We start from the raw sequence: 26,105 nt of genomic DNA, 5'->3' as shown, positions 1-26,105 counted from the left end.
TCCTCGTCTACCTGCTCCTCTACATCTACCGCAGGCTCGTTAACGACTCCTCTCGTCGCCTTTTGAATCACGGGCTCGCTATGTGCCCCCGCACCGCTCCTTGTCGTCACAGCCTTCGCGAACGCCTTCGGATTTTGTTCAGTGTTACTTGGAAGTGTACCTACCGACCTCTCATTTAGACGACTTGCTATCTCTCCCATCTGACGCTCAAGATTTTAAATTGACGCTCATTGATTTCTCATGAATGACTCGTGCTCCCGGAATTTCTCTTGAGTTTCTTTGTGACGGGAGTCCTCTCGAGTCATGAGTTGCGACAGCATCTGTGTCTGCTGTGCCATCATCTCCTCTAACGTGGGCTTCTTCTCCCCACTACTCGGTCCCTCACCGGAATCCTGGAATAGGCTCTAACGTTGCTGGAAGCTGGACTGATTTCCGTTCCTCCAGTTTGAGTTTTGGTTACCTCTCCACCCCGAATTATAAGAATTGAAAGAATGTTGATTTCGGTTTGGATTATTAACGAAGTCGACTGCCTCCTCCTGGAAACCTACGGGGCATTGAACGGTATCGTGTCCCCCTCTGCAGATCTCGCATAACTTACTTTTCACCTGCAAGTCCTTCACGATCTTTGCTAACGCTTCAACTTGTGCCGCCAGTGCAGTGCTGTTGTCGACCGAATGCATGCCGCGTGATAGGGAATCGACGGTTTTGGTGCTCTTAACTGGTGGTCGCTGGTATCCACTCATGGCTAAACCGTTAAACAAGGCAATACACTCATCCGTATCTTTCGTTGTCAGTAGGTTACCTTTTGCAGCTGTGTCGAGCATACTCTGAGTTGCGTAAGTCACTCCGTTGTAGAACTTCTCGACAACCGCCCAGTCTTGTAGGCCGTGGTTTGGACATAACGCAAGTAGATTTTTGAACCTTTCCCACGCCTCGTAGAAGCTCTCGGTGTCCTCCATCTGGAAAGAATGAATCTGGTTACGCAGACGAGCGGTCTTAGCCGGAGGATCGTATTTTTCAAGAAATTGGGTCTGCATGGCAGCCCAAGTAGCAATGGATCCCTGTGGGAGGGACTCAAGCCACAGACTCGCATGATCAACGAATGAGAACGGAAAGATTCGGAGTTTTATGGCGTCTTCGGATATGCCGGCAAGATGAAACGTGTCGCAGATACGTGCAATACGAGTGAGATGAGAATGCGGGTTCTCGTGGAGCAACCCGTGAAACTGAGCAGAATGAGCAATCGTGTTCAGAACGTTAGATGGAATCTGCCAAGTCGTTTGAACTCCAATAGCTGGTGGAGCAATGATGGATCTCGCGCCAGCAACGACCGGACGGGCCCGGTCTGCAACTGTCCTCCTCGGTAGTGGATTCACGTTGCCCATAATCCTATCCCTAATGACGGGTTCAGAAAAAGTAGGAGAAGAAAACGTATTACCGATGGATGTAGATGAACTGGAAGACGGTTTTGTACGACGTCTCTCAAGAAGCTCTCTCTCTGGTTCGGGAAATCCTTCAACTTCTGGTGGTCCTAGAGATCGAGTACGTCGCATACAACTATTAAAATAAATAAAAGAAATTATAATAAGCTAAACTATTTTAAACTAACAAACAAAACAATTAAGAAAGACAAGTAGTAAACAAGGCAAGTCCTAACTCGAGCCGTTCTTAATACGCCTCAAACAGTGTCCCCGGCAACGGCGCCAAAAACTTGATGTGCGAAAATATATATATAAATATTAAACACAAGTCGCAACTAAGCTTTAAAAACCAAACAATCTATCCTAGTTCACACAAACGGCAAGTGTACCGATCGCGTATAGCACAGATAAGGAAAGTCCGGATATCGAACTCGAAGACACGTGAAAACGTTTATAATTACTAAACTCTAACTAAGACTCACCAAAATAATATTTAAATGATTTTTAATATTTAAAATTGATTAAACTACTTAACTTAATTAAACGAAAACTTTTAACAAAACTCTTTGAAAACTTTGACTGCAGTGATAAAAACGTCTACCTATGAATGAATCATGTTGACAGAAATAACAAGACAACGGATTGAAAATATTCAAGACACCGGTTATAAAAGATGACACAACTAAAACTTGTTTAAGAAAGTCAAATTACCTCTCAGTCTCTCTAACAAACTCTAACTTATTTTAGTTGATTTTAAAGAATAAACCGGAAAAACAATTATTAACGTGTTCAAATACCGACTCACCTCTCGGTCTCACCGACATACTAACCTAATGGAAACGAATACTACGCAACCAAGGATAGAGGAACAATTTAACTTAACCCAAATTAAACCAACTAATTGCACATAAACACTCAAACTTGACAAGACAAAAACTCGCTCTCGCGCGGTCTTAATTCTAACAAGTAAAAGCAACGAGACAATATTACTTCTTATCACCTCTCGGTCTCAAAGAAGGTGTATTTTAACTGATTTTAGATGATTATATTACCCACTTATCCATACGGTTGTACTTCCCGCAAATAAACCCAAAACACCAAGTAAAGAGTTTAACAAGCAATCAATTAATCAAAACCAATTCAATTAACTAATGCAAGAGGATTATGAGTAATAACAAGTAAAACACAGCCATCACACACAATCTAATTTATGGTTTAGTTAAACTTTACATCAATAATTTAAGTCTTGAACATTAACAATCCATTAAACAGGTTAAAACTATTCAACAATCATCTATCCTAGGTAGAACAAACAAGTTTAGCTACTCATTACTTTTGGACAGCCATGCATACTCAAGAAAAGCACCATAAACATCATCATAAACATTATAAAACTCATTCAAGATCCAAACAATATCAATAACAAGTCAAACAATCAATCAATTGCAAAACAATTCAAATCAAAAGATCAAATTAACAAAGTTAGGGTTCTTGAAAAAAAAGTAAAGTTTATGGATGAATTACTATCAACTATGGCTGATATTTATGATTGTTTGAAGCCCCTAGCTGCTGCCCCGATGTTCCTTTTTCCCTCTCCAGCCGTCCAAAGACCACAGCCGCCTCCTTTCTTCCTTTTTTTCTTCTTTTTCTTGCGGCTGCAGATTCCGATCGGAATCTGATGTAGATGTTAGGGTTTTGTGATTTCGGGTCTAATGGATAATTAATGGCTGGAAACTTTGATAATTAACTTCAAATAATATTATACAATGCCTCTAAGATGTGGGATTGGGTCAGGCCTTGATTAAACTTTGAAATTTTGACACTTAAACCCTCCAAGTTCTCTTTTTCTTGCCTTTTTTTCCACATCTTTCCATAACCTACACAAAACATTTCAACTTTGTAAAACTTTGCACTTAACCCCCTAAACTTACATAAATTTGATATTAAATCATTAAAACATTATAAAATTGTAAGGAAATATAAGTGTGTTATTCAACACATCAAAAACCCTATTATTTTCTGGGTTTTTCGGGTATTTTTCGGATATATATTAGATTTTTTAAAGCACCTTTTAGGATTATTTTTGAATATGATTCTTCAATCGGTGTCGTTACCTCATTCGGGTTGTCGGGGTATTCCTCCTCTAGGTCTTCTTCCGGGTCCTCTTCTTCCGGGTCCTCTTCTTCCGATTCCTCTTCTTTCATTATTTGGGCAGTCTCTTTTGACATTGCAGGCATGCGGAAATTTTCGTACGTCATTATCACCCTCATTTTAGGCTTGCGAGATGGCCTTTCTTTGTTGAGGCGGGTGTCGACAGCATCCATGGTAGAGGTTCCGGTATGCCACCTTCGCTGATCTGAGTGGTATTGCATCCAGTCTGATGAGGTATATCTTGGTTCCTCCTTGATGGGTTGGTTGGAGAGAAAAGCGTATGAAGGGTGAGGATTCTGTGGTAGGTACGTCGGAACACCAGATGGGTAGTATGGCGGGACCTCAGATGGTTGGTAAGTAGGAACCTCGGAAGGATGATATGTTGGTACTTCTGATGGTTGGTATATGGGTAAACTTGACGGATTGTAGCTGGAGTGCCTTGGTGCTTGGTATACTTGATTTGGAGTGTTATCTAGATGGTATAATTGAACTTTGATATGGCTCGGTTTGATTGTGATCCTCGTCGGAATTGAAGAATGCCTCATAATAATCCTTGCTCATGTTGTCTTTTGGGAACTTGTAATATTTTCTTGTTCTTTTTGCTTCATTATCATAATACTCCATTGATTTCTCGAAATACATCTAATTTAGGTGGTTTAGAATGAGGAGAGGGAAAGAAAGGGTTACCAACCAATCTTATCCCTATTCAAACAATCAAATAATAATTTCCTATGCTTGGATCGAAGCTTGGGTATTGTTTTATGATACCCAATTCGCTAAGATCAATGGCTCTGATACCAACACTTGTCACACCCCAAACCACGGCCTAGGCGCATGACACATATGTTGGTACCACAATTGTAATTAAATCAGAGTTGCGGGTTATTAGCGGAAGACTTTATAAAACATGTGGATTTAAATATAATATTTACATACAAAAGACGGGATTTAAAAGTTCCCGTATATAATTTGAAAGATTACTTGTTTATGTTTTACAAAAACAAACCACCATTAACATTATATTATATTTAACAAAAATATCTGAGCCATCGGATTCTTGCACTTCGTCATTCCAAGTGTTAACCTTGATCACCTGCAAAATGTAAGAAAATACGTCAGCAACGAATGCTGGTGAATATGCTGACGCTAAAAATATTTTTCTTACTTAATCACCCCTCGAGACTACGTAGGTCTCGGCCCAACGTGGCTTAGGAATAATCAAGTTAAAATAACACAATTCATAAACTCAAGTCTCTATACTCGGTTCCCCCCAGTAAACACCGCATCGTTCGACTAGTTGAGTGCCTATACGTATACACAAGGTCATACTCCCCGCAGGCGAGCGTAATTGTGACCAGGTGTGATGTGCCCACCACATATGTCCTACAAACGTATACTATAGCCTGAGGCCAGTATTTATACTCTTGTTTACAAATGTTTTAGAGACATTTAGTCTCACGTAAAGTTTTTCATTAAACACATTGACTCGTTTGAAAACAAGTTTGTAAAATTTTGGGGCGTATTCACCTTTTGATTTGGATCGGCTTCAAACACCATCCGAGGGTTTTTCCCGTTGCTATCTCGCACCTATAGTACGAGTATAACCAATTGTTAGTCAGATATACAATCTGGCTTAAGACCTTTAGTCTTATTTTATAAACTTTACCTCGACGAACTTCTAGTTCAAAATTTCTTTTACTTTAAAAACCTTTAGTTTTAAAAGTAAGTTATAAACCTTTAGATTATTTATAAAACCCTATGTTTCTTCTTCTCTAAGAAACGTATTCTTTTTCTTTTATTATTTAAGAATAGTTATTTATTCCTTAAATAATATTTACAACAAAGATTTAATATATATATACTTACACACATATATACATATTTCTAATTGTTCATAATCTATCTTTTATTGTTTCTTTGTTATATTTTCTTTTCTTTTATAGAGGTATCGAGTATAACCTCGACTTAAGGTTTAAGCCTTTTATAATATTTTATTATTATTTTCATTGGCGTTACGCCTACCTTTGTTGGCTTATGGAAACCCTAATTACTCAAGCAGCACTCCAACGCCGCTTCACCTTCTTTTTCCTTCTCGATCAATCCTTTCTTGCGTTGTTCTTCCTTGGCAAGCCGAATGACAAACACCAATTCTTAACCACTTGTCGGCACGCCTTACGAGACTAACCATCATGGTATAGAGGAAGTAACAAACACCTTCTTGGTTGATACGTCGGTGGAACGTGGCACGAACTTCGAGGAAACGAACACGGAAATTGATGGATTGGGACACGCTTTTCGAGGTGTCCCACACCTTCTTGGTTGATACGTCGGTGGAACGTGGCACGAACTTCGAGGAAACGAACACGGAAATTGATGGATTGGGACACGCTTTTCGAGGTGGATCGAGGTCGAGTTTATATATCTTAGAGAGATGTTTTAGAGTGAGAGAGATGAGCTGATTTGGTTGTGAAAATATGAGATCCCGGACTTGCTATTTATAGACAACATCTGGAAGCCCATCGCGGTACGCGACGGCCTCTTTGGCACCCGTCGCGTATCGCGACGTAGTCCAGGCCAGTCACCATATAGGTCTGTCACGTGTCGCCACGTGGCAGACGGTGTGCCACGTGTTGACACGTGACGGACGACGTGTCACGTGTGGCCACGTGTCGGGACACGTGGCGAGATGTGTGCCACGTGTGGACACGTGGTGGATCTTGTGCCAGAGGTGTCAGATCACGTCATCGCGATACGCGATGACGTTGGTTCAACAGTGATCGCGTATCGTTGTTGACTCCTTCTAGAAACTTTTGATCAAGCCCTTCGCGATACGCGATGGGCTTGTCTTTTGTCCCGTCGCGTATCGCGATAGAATAAGAAAACAGAATTTTCATTTTTAACCTTGGAGTTTGGAATTTGGCAGAATTAGTCCATTGACTTTGGAAATTTGATATTTTTGGCACGAAATTTCCGTGATGTTACATTCTTATTCTTCTTCTTCATCTCTCTACACCCACCATCTTTCATCTTTAATTCTCTAACTCACTCAATTCTTAACAAAATCCTTTGATTCCGGGCTCTAATCTGATTATTTTTACGAGAGGAATTCATGTGTGGTGTCGGTTTCCATCAATTTTATCTCGATTTTTGCCGGATTCGTGTTGAGTGTGAAGAACCCTAAGAACCAAGTTTGGGGATTTTCAATTTTAAGTGTTATTTCTTGTAATTGAAGCTTAGTACATCTTCTTTCATCGCTAAAAAGGTATGTATTTCACTTGTAATTGAAGCTTAGTACATCTTATTTCATTGCTGACATATTCGTTTTCGTTTATTTATTGGTATGTAAATGAACAAACATAAACAAATGTTCACAAACGTAAATGAATAAACAAGACATGCACTCATGTTCATTCGTTTAATTAAATGAACATCAATTTGTGTTCATGCTTATTCGCTTATTGCGTGAAATTATAAAATATGGAGATTTATAAAGGTTTACCTTTATTTGTTGATTTTTAATTTATGCTATTAAACGATATATGAGTTTATATGCAACTACCATGTTTTTGATCGACTTGACTGAACCCTCCACATCGATCACGACAATGGTTGATACCATGAGAATTTGGTCTCTTATCTTTCAATCACGGCTTTGATCGATAAATACCAAGAGTTTAACCGCTCTGATACCAATTCGACTTCTAATCGATAATCAAACACAAATAGAAGTATAAAACGACCAATTCAAGTATGAATTGATATAACTTATCAAAACGTAAACACACACAAAATTAATATCGAATAACTCTCAAAATATTATGGAGAAAATATAACTCAAAACCGCTATTACACATAACTCATTTTTCTCTAATGAACCCTAACTCAATTGTATCTCATTTGTTCTATAATGTCTAACTTATCATGATTTATATAGACTAATCTTAACTTACTAACCAAAATATTACCAATTATAATTACAAATCAATAAAAAAATATTGTAATTAGGAAACATAATCAACTATGGCCGACTTGACAATATTGATCCGTCATGTTCATCGATTAATGAATTTAATGGTATAGCATATTTGTCTCGTGATTAGTTTTATCCTTATATATGTTGGTCTCTTTCAGCTTTAGTTGCAACGTTAATTTAACATATATTTGACTTTAAAAAAACAAAAACACAAAAATAAAATTATTTATTGAAAAAACTGTATTATTGGTTGATAGTGTTGGCACATGAAAGTCATTTTCTTACCATAAATTGGCCTCTACCCCGTGATTGAGTCGTGATGTCTATCTAGCTTCTTAGGTCATCTTAGTTCATGAGGTATACTTTAACTTATACATAGGTTAAAATGACATAACACTTTAAAAATAGATTAAACCACTCCCCACTAGTATTAAGTGTGTTAAAATGGCACATGAGTTATGCTTCTAACGGGTTAAAATGAACAATATGCATTAATTATGTATTAATTACTAATTGGTTTGTTATATTAATTATGTGTTAAATGGGGGTTAAACCATTTCCTTTAGATGACATAGAGTGAAAGAGAAAAAAATGAGTGACGTGGAACTTATATGGAATTAAAATGGGTTAGAGTATACCTCATTGCCTTATATACAAATTATGAAAATATGTAAAAAAAAAAAAAAAGAGTGTTTTACGTTTTTGTTTATCTAATACCAGATACTAGAGGATTAATATGTAACCTGCAACCATTTCTTGATTACTAAATTAATTCTCAATAGTCAATAGTATTGCTTTTGAGTTTTGAGGCTTAGAAGCCATAACAGACCTAACTTAAACTTGGGCCGAAAAAGCACAAACTATTTAACCCAGTCGGTTAAATTAGTTGGTTCTCAATCATTAGTAAAGCTTTTTGACGATCATTCAAAGAATCAATTTCTGACAAAATACTTTTTAGGGGGATAATATCTAAGAATAATTACGAAGTGAAATCAACTATCTGATCAGACAGTACCAATTTGATTTTGGTATGGTATTGATATAGAATCAACTTCTGACAAATTACTTTTTAGATAGATAATATCTGGGAAAGGTTATGAAGTGTAATCAACTATCTAATCACACGGTACCAATTTGGTTTCGGTTTGGTACTGATATAGAATCATGCTTGAAGTTTTAATCTAGTGACTTAAGCATAATACTTGGTTAAAACCATATTGTTTCATATAAATAAAATGAATCCCGTTGTGGGCCCATCCAACATGGAACCAGCCTAGAACGGTACTAAACTGGAGTAAGAACAAGAGCACACATAAACGGTTTAGTAATCTAGTTTCAGCTCAGTTTCAGTTAAGCTTGCTAGTTTTAGTGTTTTTGACTGATCAAGTTTGCATATAAGCAACTCATGGATGTGTTATTTGTCGCATGATTAGAGTTTATAGTTATCCTCTCAATCTCATCCACGGCTATTGCACCCAAAATACGATGGTAATATTTAAGACAAAACATTTCTTATTCGCAACATCTCTTTAGTAACAGAACAAAATGTACAAAACTATTTTGGATTTGGATTTGCTTAAGGTGCCATATAATATGTCTTGGCAAGTCAATTCAAGCGGCCATCTTAAGAATTAATAATACAACCAATAAAGCAATCCGTTATTACAAACGTGTTTCTTTAATTTTGAATCCAAATAAAAAAATTGCCACAAAGAATAACTTTACAAAAGTCTTAACTTATAAAAAGGATGACGTAATAATTTTCGATAATATGATGTAACGATCATGTAATAATTGTCAAGTTGGCTATATAATAGTGTGGCTGCAGCTCTCTTTTAGCACCCCTCACTTCACATCCTCCCAATTATCTGCCTCAAACCAAGCTTGTTGGTCACACGATCCGATTAACGATGTGGGCTTCGAGTGAGATGCTGACAAATGGAACGAGAGATCCCGTTCCACCACGAGGTGGGGTCATCAAGCAGATTTTGAAAGATGTAGCGAACGGTTGTGGTGGTGGAAACAGGTGCATCTAGCTAGCTAGTTGTTGGTTGGTTACCTTCTGATCTAAAATCCCCACATGTACATATGTTGGTACTAGATCTTGGTATGTTTAGATCAGTGTTTTAAGTCCAAGTGTTCTAGTTTTTGATTTCTAGTGGTATCAACTATCCTCTTTTGGTTTATTGTACTAGAAGAAAGTTTTAATGTAATTATTTGTTGTTATATTTGGTTCTCTTGTTTCTTATCTTATTGTTTAGCTTAGATTCGATATTCCTTTCACTTTATTTTTTTGTCATTAAATAAGATATATGAAGTTTGATAGCCGAAAAAACCTTTAATTTAGAGGTGGACAACCAGATACTATCCGTTGTTTGTTTTCCATCGGAATATATGAAAAGCGACACCAATTCATCACACATGGTATCCTATAAAAGATAGTCTTAGATCTGTCGCCATGTATGTCAGTATGTGATCTTGTTTATATCGAGAAACACTTCTTATGACATGTCTCATTCTCTATATATTTGTTCAGAGTTCGTTCTTTTTTCTTTCTAAACGATTAAGATTTACGTATACTCTTTATCGTATAACTAATTTATAATTTATATCTGAAAGCAACTAGTATTCTATATGATGAATATAGATCAACATTTTCTATTTGTTTATTTTGTAAGGTTTGGGTAACCTTGTTGACCATCTATCGTTCATATAGTTAAATTAAAAAATATATTTCATGAATTAAATTACAATATATCTGATTTTTAGCTATCCAGTATTGACATAATTAAGTGACATGTAATTAATTAGGTATGGCATATGTGATATGTATATATGCTTTTTTATATGCATTATATAAATTTAGGTTTATAGTTGTCTTTGTGATTTGCGTAATCACTAATCCTATTCCCATAAAGAAATTAAGTCACTTAATTAAGTGATCATCATATTACAAACTCAGCCGAATATTTTAAGACAATCACCAGTCGGGCAACAAGATGAAAAAGAACAGGCGGATGAAGGTTTGGTTTTTTTTTTTTATTATAATTTCACATATATATTTTTTAACTAAAGAAGTGTATTTGTAATTTAAAAAAATAAATAAATAGAATATTAAAAATAATTAGCAATATAACTAAAACATGTTACTCCTATCTCAAACATACAATGTTTAAAAGTTAGGCCTTAACGTTGTGATTAGGGCCAAATGTTAAGGACTACATCTGACTTGTTGATCTCCTTTTGGCCTGCGAACATAGTTCGACTATTTTATTCGGTTCAACTGTTAGATAAACAAGTTACACATGCGAGATTATAACACACGTTACTGTCACCATTGCCTCCACCTTCAATACCCGTAACTACTAGCCACGTAAGATGAGTCTATCCTCATATATCAGGGCCGAACTTATAGACTTAGAAGGCTAGGCAAGGGCTTAGGGCCACCAAAAGAATTGAGCCCCCAAATTTCCTTTTTTTTATAAATAGTTACATACGTGTATTGGAATTGGACCGCAAAAAATGATCTTCAATCTTAAATATGTATAATACCAAAAACAAATGAAACTGAATAATTAAAAAAACGTCCATGACCCACCTTTAGATAAAAAATCATACATTGCTAAATTGTTATCAATCATTGTTAGGTATTTAGCTAATTTCATTTTCCATTTATCATTTTTCTTAGGTATTACACAATACGATTTAGGTAATTTACTTGCTATTATCATTGTTTTTTTGTGACAACTGCCAAATTTCAGGTTAACTTCGTTAACTAAACACAGTTAAATCTTGTTGACTATGTCTGTAAACTCAGTTAGTTCTGTTAACTATGTTAATGAACTCTTATACATGTGGGGTCATGTATATGAACTCTTGTACATGTGGTGTCATGTATGCGTACATTTAAGTTAATGTGTCATTGGTGACTTAAACAAGAATAAGTGGCTAATTATAACTAGAATAATAAACTCGTCATACATGTTATGATAAACGTGTTATGTAGCATGTACTGTATATGATAAGTATAATGTGCTATGTGATAAATATTTTATATTATGGTTGATACATAATTATGTGATTTGTAAGTAAGCTAGGTGATTAAACAAGTTACATTATATGCCATGTTACATGTTGGTTATTTATATGGAACCTTAGATTATAATACATAGAAAATGTTTATAAATTATGTAACATGTCACATATGGATTAATAAAAATAACTTAAGGTGTTATTATTCCATTAAATCATTAATAAATGATTTTTAATAACAAGGAGGTTACAAACTATTGGAGTTCAAAGCCTTTCTCTTTCCCTTCTCTCTCTCTCTCTTTGGCCGTGAACCACACACACACACCCATACTCTCACTTTGTTTTGCAAACACTCTCTTTCAATATCATTTTCATACACAAAAGGTTTGGTGATTATTGGAAAGAAAGGGAAGTAAACATTTGGATCAATCAAGAGGGTAGGTATTTATGTTTTGTTGTATACATATGAACCTTGTATCCAAATGATTTGGATCATAAAAGGGGATGATCAAAGTTTGATGAGTCAAAAAGAGTTGTATGTGTTTTGGTCTAGTAGTTTGAATCTTTTATAAATATAATTGTTTTTACTTTTCTTATGAAATCAAATGGATAATAGAAAGACATGAAATTTAATTGAGTAAGAATGATCTTTGATGATTTAGAATCATAGGGATGTAAAAACCATGGTTTTTGTTGATTGTGGTTTGAATCTGCTTGCTGGCAGACTTTGTGTCTTGGATTGTATGGTGAATAACTTGATGATACGTTTGTGTTTTTGGTCGATTTTTGATTCTATGAACATGTATTTTGAATCTAGTTTTCAGAAAGTCGGGAATCTTAATTTTTGGACTTTGTTTGAGTACTTTTTATTAATTTATAAAATCAGGATGCAAATCTGATTTAGAGGTAAAGTTTCTGAGTTGTGTTATAAATTGCATAACTTGATGTTGAAAATAGATATGGAGATAATTCCACTTCTGTAATGTTGTAAATTGAAATAGAAATCTAGTCCAATTGGTCTTGCATCAATTGGATAAGTATGGAATTTTTGACAAATATTTGTTTACTGCTGTGTTGAGATAGAGTTAAAAGTTAGATTGATGTAGTGTGTGAATAATCTGTATGTTTTGGTAAGTTATAAAATTATGAGAAAAATATATGTTATACCTAATACATGTGATTATATGTGTGATTTATTTGGTAATTTAATTCCAAGTTTTGATTGATTAGAAAAATCGGTTTTTGAATGATTGAAATGTGTTAAGGGTGATCAATATATTGATTAGTTAGAATGGTTATAAATTGTAGTATATTGACTATGCTAATTGGAATTTTGACTTTGTGAGTCAACTTGAAACTATTTGACTAAGTGGTTAGTCTTACTTGTGAAATGTTGAAAGTATTAGGAGTTGGACTTAGTCATAGAATTTCATGAAAACTGGCTAAGTGCATATTACTTGATTTTTGTTAAAGTTGTGACTAGGAACATAATATAAACATTCTAAGTCTAACAAATTGGTCAAAAGTCATCAACGGGCCGTCGGTCAACATTTTGGTCAAAGGTCAACATTTTGGTCAAACGGTCAACAAAACTCAATTTTTAGTCTTCGGTCATCGAGACTTGGACTTTTTAGTCAACGGTCAACAACTTGGACCTTTTGGTCAAAAGTCAAACGAAAAGTCAAACTTTAGTCAAAGTCAACAAAAGTCAAACTTTGGTCAAACTTCAAATAAACAAGAGAATTGTTTGGATACTAAGGATTCTAGGAATCGCTTAGCAAATACTTATAGTGCTTGTGTGATTTAGGCACTGGAACAACATTGATTTAAGAAGTTGACTTTCAGTTTGAACCGCATTCGAGGTGAGTTTCACTACCCCACTTTTTACTTACTCCTTTTGGGGGGAAAGCATGCAACATACAAACTTTTTGGATAATTGTAGACTTTTTAATACCTCATGGGTACATAGTGCACTTAAACTTATACTGAAGTCCCCCATGCACATTGGACCGTTAGCAATTATATATTGGCTAGGTAATGAAAGGTAGTACTACTGTGTTTGACAAACCCCATCGGGGCTCTCGGTTGAGGGAGTCGCCGGGCGTCTCATTTACTAGAAACACACTAGTCTTATATTAGACTTCGTGGGTGGCAAACAAAACTAACACGTCAGCCTCGGTCACAAAGGAACACACACTAATGTAACATGATTGCTAGCCTAATTAACTAGCGGTATTACTAATGCATACATTATCCGTACATTATCCATGCTTTACTACTACACTGTTTACTTACTAAATGGTTGTTTGACAAACTTGTTTTTAAACTCAAACTGTGAACTCACCACCCGTCGTGTTGACCCGTTTTAGCATGTCTTTCTCAGGTCGCTGATAGTGCAAGGATAGGAGTTGCATTCATGATCACCAATAGACATTGCGTCTTAAGTTGGAATCTTTTATTTAATAATGTTATGGCTTGCGCATGTTTTGGGCGCCTTATACTATTTGGTTTTGTTTAGGGATGTTTTCCGTTATGTTACGCTTCCGCATATTAAAACCTTAAGACATTAACTCTGAATGGTTTCCCAAATAGGGGGCAATAAAGTATTTTAAAATATTTAGACGTTGTTTGTTGTAACTAATGATTGAGATCCTGGTTTGTCACGCGCCTCGCTGTAAAACCCCGCATGTGGAAATTGAGGGTGTGACATTTTGCTATTCACTTAGTTGATAACGATAACACATAATGCATTATGTTTGTTATTAAGCTTTTGCATTAAACTAAATAGCATTGATATTTCTTGTTATTATTGTCGATCCCAACCTCAGAAAATATATAGTGGTTTACATCAGAATGTTATTTAAAGGGTCTACAACTCTTTATTTCGTTAGGGCTTTCAAAATTGTTAAACCGACCATGTCATATATTTCTTTTCTTTTTATGAAACCACGCATTTTAATGCATGAAAAACTAATTAGTATGGACCATTTTCGTATTGTTGGTAATCAATAATCTAACTCTCAACTTTATCTATATTTACAATAAACAATTATTTGAGGTTGAGATTTTTATATGGCTTTGCTATCACGTCGTCCTTTTGGACAATAACGAGGTGGACCGGTGGGCGATTTAAGGGTGGGGGACCTTAATTTCACTCTACAAAATATGAACATATGCATGGGACCATTTTCAATAAAAACATATATAGAAAAAAAAACATATTATAGTTATCTAATTAAATATATCCTGATTTTTTGTCTGGAGCGACGATTTTTTTTATATTTAATCTATCACACTCTTTAAATTATGAAGCTCTTATGACTCACTCTGGCTAGACTATTTTGTCTTAACCGGGCCCACGCTGGATTCAGAGTTTGGCTTGGTCGTTTCTCCGGGAAACCATATATACTATCGACTGCCACTTGACAGTCATTGTGTTGCCACAAGAGCAAAGTTCTCTGGCGTAGCACATTGTGGGAAGAAAACCCGAGTGGGTTCAGAATCTGAACTGACAATCTTGTACAAGGCCTAGCTCAAATACTTCATTGCTAGTATTCATCCAAAATGATGTTGCCTCATTCTAATGTTTAGATTTTAGGATATTTATTTTTTTTTGGTTAAAAATAATACGTAAAAACTGAAAAAGATACTAAAATATTTATTAACAATGAACTGAGAACAAAATATATAATTGGATTTTCACACATGGTCTATGACCAGACCAAGACTAGGACAAGGCAACTTGACCATGCTAGCCTAGTATTGTCGCTAGTCTACCAATTCAAGTGAGATGAAAATTATTATGTAGGTTTTTATCATTTATTCGTTGATTCTACGACTTATGTAGTTATGTTATTAAACTATACTTAAATTCCAAATACTATAAAGTATATAACATTCAACTTGGATTTTAAAGCTAGTTTTATAGATTTGTTATAAAATAACTAACTTAGCCCTTCCAAAAAATAACGATCCTATAAATCAAAAGGTTTATTATTATTATTATTATTATTATTATTATTATTATTATTATTATTATTATTATTATTATTATTATCTATAATAAGGTCTAAAATAATACTTAATATAGAAATAGTCTAACAAAGAAACTATTATTTAAGGGATATATGTTGGAAGCGTCCAACAGAAATAAGATTGCCACAAACACAATACCTCCTTGGGATACATTTTATCTGTTTTAATTTCTAGACCTTTAACTCTAAGTAGTTAATTTGTAAGCATCTAAATAGAAAGCACCTTCAAAATATATAAACGCAACTCTAGAGTAGTTTTTTTTAAAAGAAGTGACCAAACCTATGGACATGATCCTCTAGTCCAAGCCTCTTAACAAAGCATAAAGTGCCACATTGCACCCACAATACGCACATGTGTGAGTTAAGGTGTTTCGCACCTTCAAATTCCCATTAATTCTTTTGTTGTAAACAATATCTATACAAGTACATATAAACCATTTCAATGTTACTTTCTCCTGTCTTAGACAAGTTCCCGCACTTGCCGTCCCATTTTCGCAACTTTTGATGTTTCAAACATATACAAATTCAGTATCATTAGGTCATTCACCTTAATCAACGCCGTTTTACTCATGATTGGTTCGTTACGATTACATAGTAGGGTGCAAATTCCTGTAAATGATATCCAGATTAGTAACTAGCGTGTGCAATTGTTTACGTCATTCATGTATTTGTTTGTTATATGTCGTAGATCGATCCATAGACAATATTTGTTACCGACTTGCCGCAAAATTTTCTTGTTTAAATTTTTGTGCTTTTATAGATTTACTAGCTTTTCTTATGTCAATGTTACCACTATTTTTTATTTTTTTTTGCTTTGGTATGAGAATTCAGGATTGAGGACGGATATTAGATAAAACATATTAGTTTAAGTTTAGAATTTAAATAAGATTTATTATAACTTTTTAAGATATTAAGAGAGATGAATTAATAAAATTATCTGCTATACTTATAAAATATCACCATCAAGAGAGATCTTTATGTTTTATTTTATATTCTTTACTCTAGTTACTTTTGCACTTTTGGAGCTATTATTTTTCCACTATTAGACAATCCAAATACACCCACTAAATTTCTTGTTTGCCAAGGAGATGGAAAGTGAAAGTAGACATATTCTTTTAGCTTTATTACAAAAGATACCTAACAAAGTATCATTGTGGATATAACCCCCTTTTTTTTGATTGGCTGCTAAGGATATATCTAAGGATGAGGGGTGTGGGGGGCTCTAATGGGGGCTTTAATAGGGGCTCCAACCAATAATATTATGACGTGTGGCAGAGAGAGAAACTGGATAAGGGGGGTGTTTGAGCCCCCGTTGGAGCCCCTGGCCCTGGTGTGGAGGGGCTCCAGCAGGGGCTCCAGCGAATTTTTTTTATATTTTTTTATAAATATATTCAAACAACGTATTATTAAAAAAACTCATAAATTATTAAAAAAAACACACATTAATAAAAAAAAACACATTAATATCTAAAAATAAAATAAAAATTAAAGTACTAAAAAAAACATTATTCTTATTCTTCGGCTTGGTCTTCTTCGATCAACCTCTTTCGGATACGTTCCTTTTGCTTTTCCATTAGCATTTGATCGACCGGATTTAGGTTACTGAAATCTCTAGTAAGAAAGTCCAAATCTCTCATTCGACTTTTTTCCTTTTTGTCATAAGAGACCACCTCCATGGTTTTGTTGAATTTATTGAGGGATTCAACAAGATTGGCGATGTTTACGGCTTCCCCCTCAGCCTTTTGTTTCCCCTTGGCGTCCCTTCCCAATGGCCGCCTCCTCGCCGGTGAAGACGTTTCCTCCTCCGCAATGTTTAGGTCAAATCCAACGCGGCAATCCGACCCGGTTGAAGTGCTATACGCTCCAGACGAACTAGTTTTAGTCCGTTTCGGCCCTACTTCCGCATCAACGTCCGGCGCCACCAGCTCAACCCACTTGGAACACCTTTTCAACATATCCCACAACTTTAAATCGTCCCACGTCTTCACCATCCCATACCTCCGCAAACACTCCTGCTTCCACTCTTCGACCGTGAAATTGTAAACCGCCAAATCATCACTGCCACTTGGTCTCATACGACCGCTGTTCCTGTTGAAAAGATTAGTAAACAAGCCGACAAATTTTCTGATTTCGGACCACCGACCCGAAATCATATCGGCGTTCCGCTCTGTACTCCCAACGAGCATTTAGAACGTCTCCCTAACCTTTGTCCAAAAAATCTTGCTCTTTTGGTAGTCGGCTGCAAAATGAATAAATAAATTAGATTTCCATTTAACTTTTTTTATTTAACTTTTTTTATTAAAAATCATTTTTAAAAACGTTAAAACAATTACCGCAACGCCGATCCTCAGAAATGACTATCCAAGCCCGACACAAGGCTTCCTTCTCATCCGATGACCACGGAGTGGCTTTCCGTTTCGTCCTCGGAGTCGAAGCCGGTCCCGACCCGTCCGTTGCAAGTTGTTTTTTCCGGTGGACGCGTCTTTTTGGTCCCGTAGCTTCACCGTGTGATTCTTGTGTCTCCGGAACAACAAAGTTAGGAGACGGTTGTGTATTGGATGGTTGAAAGCCGGATGATTCTTGCGGCTCCGAATAAAACATCGGTTGGTGCGGTGACGACCATAAATCGTCGTCAATATAATCTGAATCAAGGTTTGGGTACCAATTTCCAGCCATTTTTTTTAAAAAAAGTTGAGAAGATGAATTGATTTTGGGTGAAGGTTTGAAGTTGTGGTATAAAAATGGGTGAAATGGGGTATTATATAGGAAAAAAAAATGTTTTTTTTTAATTTAATAAGAGCCCAACAGCTCTTTTCCTAAAACCAAGACAAGCTTTTCTCTCTCTTATCCCGCTAACAGGCTCACGCCTACATGGTTTTACGCGTTAGCGCCCCGTTAGCGCCCCGGTGGTGTGGTGTTAGCGCCTGGGGGCGCGAGCGAAGGGGCTCTAGCGCCCCCGTTGAAGCCCCACACCCCTCAGCCTAATAAAGTCTTTATCAACTCTAGCCTGTTTAACAAATAAATAGTAAATATATTGAATGACAAAAAGAAGTTTGTGGCTACTGAAATTAGGAGTGAGCAATAAACGATTTGAAGTTAAATGATTGATGGAGATTTGAGACAAGATTTGAAGTTATCCGTTCTACGAAAAATAAAATTAAATGCTTATAATTTAGGATTATTTTAACCGAATGATATTATTTTTTCTTCTAAATAAAGTTATTTTAAACCAAAGGATATTATAGGTTTACATGTTTGTTGAATAGGGTTACAGCTAAGGGGTATTGCTTATTTTGGTCATGTCCTCTTATTCGTCACGTTTTTGACACGTCAGTTTTTCCTCTATCATTCAACCTCACTCTTCAACTATGGTATGAGTTATTATCCTTATTCTCCATTATTTCCTACCACTCTATTAATTAATAATATAAAAAATGAAAAAGAAAAGAACAAAACATAAACAGGGAAATGACCCGTGTGACGATCCTCTTGTTGGTCCCGCCACGGGTGAAAGGAAAGGGTGGGTGTAATGTTCAAATGAGGCCATTGCATGAAAGCCTCGCCATGTAGGACCATTTCCTTATGCCCCCATATATATCTTGGTTCAGTGGTTGGCCTAATAGTCACCCATTATTGATTTTTGTATTGAACCATCTTTTTGTAAACATACTTAATATAATTTTTTTTTACATTATTATTCTTTTTTTACAGAAAGTTATATTATACAAAAATTCAAGAAGGTTATATTGTAATACTTATTTTTTTTATCATTAGTTGAGTATAATAATGCTGTTATATAATATTTTAAAGACAATTTTTTTCGCTTACATGTAAATACGTTATTATGTTTTAGTCAGGGTCAACTCAACGAATGTGGAGGTCTAAATCGAAATAAGATTTCGTGGTCTCTTCATGACAATTTTTAAGGAAAAAAATTTGTTTATTACAAGTTTTGAACTCATAAACTATACTTTGGTATCAACTAAGCCTACCAACACATCGATACATTACTTTGAGTTTACTTTACTCATTATAATATATCTATATATAATGTTTTTTGGACTTGGGGGTCTTAATTAAGTGTGAGCTTAAAGCCCTAACTTGTTTTCGTTGTTCCACGAGCCACCCCTGGTTTTAATTCATATCTAAGAACAACGTAGTTCGTACTTAATAGTCATGGTATGTTAATTAATGCATGGCGCTTTATTTTGTATTCAATGATAGTTATGAGAAACAAGGTGTTATTACATAGTGTATTAGTTATGTTCAATAATGAGTGTTACTAACATAGTAACATTGAATGAGTTATATATAGTTAATATATATGCATGCATACAAGGTGTATTTGTTATTTAATTATGATGTTTAGTTCATAGATACTGCGTACTGTCAGATAATACATATATTGTTTTAGTTTATGAAAACTAACACGCATACACTTGTCACTCATCGTCTTCATTCACGAATTAATGTGATTCTTATAGTTATAATATTTTCAGATTTTACGGTTGTTCTTTTGGATTGACTGATTTATCATAGATTGCATACTTGCATTATTGTCTATACATCTAAAATAAATCTGTGGTGTGTGTAGGTCCACTTCAAAAGGCAACTGCACATGGTCAATTAAAATTGCCTTGCCCGTTTAAATTAACCACTATCAAACAAATATGAAATAGACATGCATAAAGCTCTTCATTAAAGATAAATAAACTATTTTGTAGTGTTATTCGGTTGTTATCAGTCCGGTTTGTTACGGTACCGCTATAATACTGATATTTGGTATAGCAACTGAAAGAGAGATGCCGAAGAGGATATCGTCATGTATTTTATATTTATAGAAAACCATAAAACGATGGTATCGATGTTGTTCGGACGAAATTGATTCGGTTGGTCATAGCACCGGTAGAAGTGTGATGGAAGTCAGGAAAACCATAAAAACGAATACCATTATTGATGTTCGGATAATATCTGTTCATCATGATAAAGAACAACTAAATAAATTATGTTTGACTCATTCAATTTCAAACAAAACTATTTCAAAAAATAAATAAAAATAAGTGCATCGTAACGTATATTCGTAATCTATAAAACATTATATTATTATACTATATATAAAAGAAAATCTAAAACTACAGTAATTTTAGTAGAGGTTCAATATCTCGAAATATGTTTTAGTACTTATTCATTTGAAAGTAACAAAGGTAATATAAAAGGAAGTGTTGTAGACTTGTAGTGGTATTGCTATGTGGTTGCAACTAGAAGGTCTTTGACTTCGAATCCTTTTTAATCCTCTTTTTTTGTTTTTTGTTTTTTTTTTCTTAAAGGGTCAGGTTAAACGTACCTCTCCTGTTGCTTGTCATACCCCTCTGGAAAAACCAACTTTCATATTACCCCTTGAAATAATATAATTACCAAATTAGCACAAAATTAATAATTTCATATTTTTTTTACAAGTTGTGTTTTTTTTTTTTGTCTAGGGTTTAGGGTTTCGGGTTTAAAAGTTGCGTTTTTTTTTTATTTTGGGTTTAGGGTTTAACATTTTTTTTATTTTGGGTTTAGGGTTTAGGGTTTAGGGTTTGGGTTTAGCGTTTAGGGTTTGGGTTTAGGGTTTCGGGTTTAGGGTTTAGGGCTTATTTTGTAAAAGATAAAGAGGTAAAATAAGTATCTCATAAATATATATACTATTAGAATTTAAAAAACGATATAAAAAAGTTAATTAGTTTACGTATTCATCAATGCTTTCTCTCTCTCTATGAGTTTGCATGATCAACTAACTGTTAGAACTTGTATGACTAACTGCTTAGTGCGAGACGTTGTTAAAGAAATTAAAAACAAATAAATTAAACTGCTTACAATTGAGAGAGAGTTTCATTTACGTACGTTTTTGTGTAAAAGATAAAGAGGTAAAATAAGTATCTCATAAATATATATACTATTAGAATTTAAAAAACGATATAAAAAAGTTAATTAGTTTACGTATTCATCAATGCTTTCTCTCTCTCTATGAGTTTGCATGATCAACTAACTGTTAGAACTTGTATGACTAACTGCTTAGTGCGAGACGTTGTTAAAGAAAGTAAAAACAAATAAATTAAACTGCTTACAATTGAGAGAGAGTTTCATTTACGTACGTTTTTGTGTTTCTAGCTATATTATACAATTTATAATTATGAATCTAAATAAGTTAAAAAAATATTGTAGGGACTAATATGTATGTAAATAATTTTAAAAGATAATAGTAATTAAAGTTCAGGGGGTGTAAATTTAGTAAAATTAGTATAAGGGGGTACGTTTAGCAGCACCATTTTTTAAATAGAAATGGTTTTTGTATATATAAATTTCATACTAAATCAAGCAAAGAAAAAATAAGATGGTGTAGTCTTTCGTTTTTTAATTTGTTTTAAATACGTTAGTTTTTGATTAATTATTTTTTGGGTTTAGTTTTGGTATCGTAAAGAACGTAGCCTATGCGTCAGGTAACAATCTAGTTAAATTAAAGAGAATGGTAAAGGACGTTATCTTCTCAAACAAAAAAACTAAATCATGAGCTAGCTTTGATAAAATATACTTAGATTCTATTATTTCCTTGTTTTTTTTTCTTTTTGGTGTTCTAATCGTGGTAAATGTAAGTTCTTGTAAGCGAATTAATGGGTGCAATCCCTCTTTTTTTTCTTCAAGTAATTGAATTTTGTTTCTACCTGGTTTTGCGATTTACTAACTGAGTGTGGTTGATTTATTTTAAGATTAAAAAACTTAAAAAAATTAACAAAAGCAATTTTTAGTCCCCAAAAATCTATGTATTAAAGTGGTGTGCTTTCGAATCAAATTAAAAGTCTATTTAGTTAGGATTATAAAAATTCAATAAACCTAGAATAACATTCAATTTTAAAACATACATTCACTTAAAAATAAAATATAAATTACAATACTAAATTTAAAAACTTAAAAAATTAATCAATCACTTCGGAGTTTGAATGGTTTGAAAAATATAAATTAGAAGAGTTTCGTGCACCTCTAGGTGTGACATGTCGGTGGCATGTGATTTGAAAAATACAAATGGAATTTGCGAGAGTGAATGATGAAAGAATATAAGTTTCTGTGTAAAAAATTGTTTGATTGAGGTTAAATTTATAAGGTAAAATTTAATTGATTTGAAAAAAACAACTAACGGAATATACCATCTCCAACAGCTAATTATGGTCTGGAAGTACAACCTGATTTTTGCTACCATAATCTGACAAGAGGTTTGCTATAGATACACCACTTAAACTCATTACACATCATTCCTCAATCTAATCATAGGCTTCATACACAGCGTATGCTGACATACACAGCGTATGCTGACATACGCAGCGTATGGAATAATAACTTAAGTTAGTCAAATCAAAGAAGACATACGATCATATGGAAAACCATACGAGTCATATGCTATAGAAACTATACGAGCCATATTCTTTTGTATGCAGTTCGTATTATATGGAAGATGAGACGTATAAGACTTCATACGAAGCATGTAAATCTAACATAACCATATGAACCGTATAAGAAAGAATAAAAATCGTATGCATGTAGGTTTTTGAAAAATCATGAAAAGTAATCTATACGAACTGTATAAGAAATAATATGAAACGTATGACGAAAAATCTTTAAAATTTTACAATTACTTTTGCAGGAAGCGTGAAACGTGTTTCAACATTTAATCCATCAATCTATCACTAATATTTACGTGTAATCGTTTCTTTGACCATATTGTAAGACAAATATTAGGTATAAAAAGAATCTCTAAATTGTGTGATCTCATATGGTTTTTTTACCAACTTATTTCTTTGAACGAGATAAATCTAACAATGAAGTCTGTTTATATTTTACTCACTTCTTTCTCCCCTTCATCCCTTCCAAATGTTGGTAAAAATATTACCAGCCTAAATTTATTTTTCCAACCACATTGATAAATTTAGTTAATGAAATGCATAATTTTGAAGAAAGTTTTGTGGAATCCGATGAATCTTTCGCCACCGTTTTTGTGGAATCTGGTCATATTTTCGCAACCGAACAGGTATAGGTTTTCTATTCATGTTTGTATTACGTTATCCTGTTATTAACAAAAATGAATCTTATTTTAGGTGTTTATGTGTTTCGATGAGTTGAAGCAATGGGCGTACAACACCAGACTTAATAATGGCTACGTGATAGTGACCCAAAGGTCTAAGACAAATGTTGCTAGCGACAAGAACAAGGTGTTTCTTAGATGTGATCGTGGAGGTGTATACAAGGGGATGGAAACTGTCAGACTCGCTGGTACCAAGAAAATCAACTGTCCATTTTCAGTAGATTGCAAAGTACCACAAAGAGGAAGATGGTTGGAAACTAAAAGTTGTGTGTGGTAAACATAATCATCCGGCTGCTATATATATGGAAGGTCGTGAGTTTGCAAAGAGTATGAACCCTGCGTAAAAAGTTTTGGTTAAGGATCTGACAAACTAGAACGTGGATCCCCAAAACATTATATTAATAATAAGAAAGCAGGACCCTCGTTGTGCGTCTACGGTAAAAAACGTATACAACGAACAACAAAGGCAATGAGTATCCCTCCACGGTAATAAGTCTCCGATGCAGGTTCTTTTCACACTCCTGGCTAATGCTGGTTACCTTCAAGAGCATGAGGTAAATGAATCCACTCACAAGTTGGAGAGGCTATTCATCGTTCATGAATTATCGTTCCCGATTTGGCGTGTATTCCCGCATGTGTTGTTCATATATGCAACATGCAAGACAAATAGGTACGGTTTGCCATTTTTTGAGATTGTAGGTGTAACTTCTACCCGTAAAACCTTTTGTGTAGCTTTCGCTTTTATAAGTGACGAAATAGAAGATAGTTACACGTGGGTCTTAAGCCAACTAAAAAGGACGCTGGACAAGTGTATGCAGCCACGTGTCATACTAACAGACAAGGAGTATGCTTTGATTAATGCATGCCAACAGCAATTCCTAGACGTTGAAATGTTACTATGTTGATTTCACATATATCAGAATATTACCAAACACCACAAACAAAGTTTTCCACTTGAAGAAGACTGCGAGGTCTTCCTCCGTAAGTGGAGAGTGTTACTCAACTCTCCCACCAAGGAGTCGTACCTTTACCATTACCAGCGACTTGAAGAAAAGTACTCTTCAAGCCACCCAAGTAATTCTTAATTATATTCACCGTGTTGTTTACATGTTACTGTTAATTGAGGCGTGACCAATTGTGTTTACAGTTAGAGGACTATTTCCTTACTTGTATGATACATGGTTAAAGTGGTTGGTTAGAGACAGGAACGGTCCCACTGATGATGTGCCATTACGTGATACCCCGGCTCCGCCAAAGGAGTCGCGGCTTTCATGATGTTGGTGATGACGCTTGTGATGATGGTAGTGATGATGATGCTAGTGGTGTTGGTGATGATGATGATGATAGAGGTGACGGTGATGATGATGATGATTTTGGTTATGAAGATAGTTTTGGTGATGGTAGTGACGAGGATCATGATTTATGATGATGCCTAGTATGATAAATGCACAATTTATCTATTATGGTTTATCTTTTAAAACTGACGCACGTAAACATTAATAGTTATCTTTTTTTGTTGTATGTTTGGATTCTAGTAATTTGAATGGATGTAGTAGTATTTTCCTTTTCCAACTATGTTGGGGTTTGATGAATGTTAATGTTCATACTTTTATGTATTTGTTATACAACTATGTGAGTTTAGTACTTAGAAATGTTCATGGTTCGTCTTTTTTATGTCAAACCCAAAACCGACCCAAAGTCTTCACAAATCCTAAAAAATGGATGTAGTTAAAGTTTACTGATGAATATAAAAAGTTTTCGATATTATAAACATTAAACAACAACGTTGTCAACCAATTAACGTACCCTAATATATACTTTGACGATAAATAATATTATTTGACGTTTTGCTTAAACAATCTGTTACAATAAATGTACTAGACTTTTATATCTTTATTATTGTGTTTGTTGTAGACGGTTGCTATAAGAAAAACTTATTTTGTTACACATTCAAATACGAATTGCATACATTTTAGATGATTCGTATTTAAGATATACGAAATGTGTCCTTTTTATACAAAGCTTTTATTAATTTAGTTAAAAATTAATTTTACTTAAAAGTTGTTCATATGAATCGTATGTTTTTCATGTTATTCGTATTGTTTATACAAAAGCCATATGAACCATATAACATTACATACGAAGTATATGACGTTTGAAAAAATATTTCAGCATACGAAACGTATAATGAATGATGTGTAAATAAAGCCTAATTAATAGGCTAGATGGTGTGTGAATAGATTGACAAAGATTGGCGGCGGCAGTATTACCTACCTAGTTCGGGTGCCATACCCTGAAGGCATCCTTTCTCCATTAGCTGGTAAAAAAGATATGTTTACATATTAAATGTGGATTTATACAAAGTCTATTTTTTAACCGAG

Source organism: Bidens hawaiensis, unplaced genomic scaffold (genome assembly GCF_021521415.1).
Source record: "Bidens hawaiensis isolate Kalapana, Puna unplaced genomic scaffold, B.hawaiensis_p1.1 tig00002343_1, whole genome shotgun sequence".
NCBI classification, from domain to species: domain Eukaryota; kingdom Viridiplantae; phylum Streptophyta; class Magnoliopsida; order Asterales; family Asteraceae; genus Bidens; species Bidens hawaiensis.
The sequence above is the reverse complement of the archived record's forward strand: the minus strand, read 5'-3'. Positions refer to the sequence as shown.